Raw genomic sequence first — 1471 nt, 5'->3', positions numbered from 1 at the left:
TAAATTATCATTTGGCCTAATAGAAAGATAACCAATTGTAATGTGGACTTTTTTAATTTTTAATGAAACTTTCGAAAACCAAAAATTTAGAGAAAATCGGTAACATCTGCACAATTTAAATTTTGGAATGTTATTGGAGTGCCATTGGAAATTTTTTCAAAAAAGATTTTTTAAATTACTATTTGGCCATGCGGAAAGGTAACCAATTCTATTGTGGACTTAATAAATTATTAATAAATCTTTCGGGAACCAATATGTTACAGAGAATCGGTGAGATCTGTACAAATTAAACTTTAGAATTTTATTGGATTACCATTGGAAATTTAAACAAAAAAGAATTTTAAAATTACTATTTGGCCTAAAGGAAATGGAACCAGATGTATTGTGGAGTTATTTGAGATATAATATTGTGATTATACTTCTGAAACAAAAATATCAGACGGTATTTTAAAGAAATAAGTATTGATATTAGATGATATTTTTTTAGAATATTATGCATTTCTATATTGTTAAGTTTAAGTAAAAAGAGATTCTGGGCTTTTTTAATACAATCTTTGAGATTGTTATTTTTTTTTTGCCCGCTGTTAAATGATGAATGCAATTGCTTTCACAATTTATAGTGAAATGCAATATATTCTGAAAACAGCAAAAATAAGGCAAAAATATTTTTTGATAAATATGTAAATATGTGTACTGTATTATAAAATGTTTTAAAAAATATTAATACTTTTTTCTTTTTTTTCAGATTGATATAGAAAATTTTCAAAACCTAGAACCATTTTTAAAGCAATTTTTAAAAAAAACAAATGAATAAATATTTTTTGAGCGGGTATGGTAAGTCAATAGTATCATGGTTCCTTTTTTTCTACTTCTCTACAATCACATTTTCAGTTTTTAATTGTAGTCTCTCAAGGACCTTGTAATGTGATAATTGATTTTTAGTGTTTTTAAAAAAAAAAAAAAAAAAATTACGCGCACCGTACGCGTACGGTAAAAAAAAAAAAAAAAAGTTTTAAAAAACATATATAAAAAAAAGATGAAAGATAAGGTTGGCTCTTAAAAGAGCCGTTGTGTTCATGCAGGGACAGAGGAAAGAAAGATTGGGAAAATTAGTCTCTGCGACAAGTGTGCTGATCTATTTTGTTGTTCACTAGGGAAACACTGGTCTCCCTATGACAAATTAGATCATGACAAGAGGCGCATCGAATATCAACCCTCAGAAACCGAGGGTTAATTTCCAGAGGGCCAGCAAAAGGAGATGCTCCCCCCACAGATGAAGGGCTCACCTGACCTGCAGAAAAAGGACTCGGCCCTGCAGATGATGGTCCAGGCTGAGCTGCTGTGGATGTGCTTGGTTGACTTACTGAAGGGTTACCTCCAGTAAGTCGAGCATGTGTCCTTTTGTGTACATCCTTAAGGTGTCTCATCATGGTATGATTCCCAAAGGAATACTTCCTGTCAGGATTCCCTC

Source organism: Triturus cristatus, chromosome 1_1 (assembly GCF_964204655.1).
Source record: "Triturus cristatus chromosome 1_1, aTriCri1.1, whole genome shotgun sequence".
NCBI classification, from domain to species: Eukaryota; Metazoa; Chordata; class Amphibia; order Caudata; family Salamandridae; genus Triturus; species Triturus cristatus.
Note: the sequence above shows the minus strand (reverse complement) of the source record.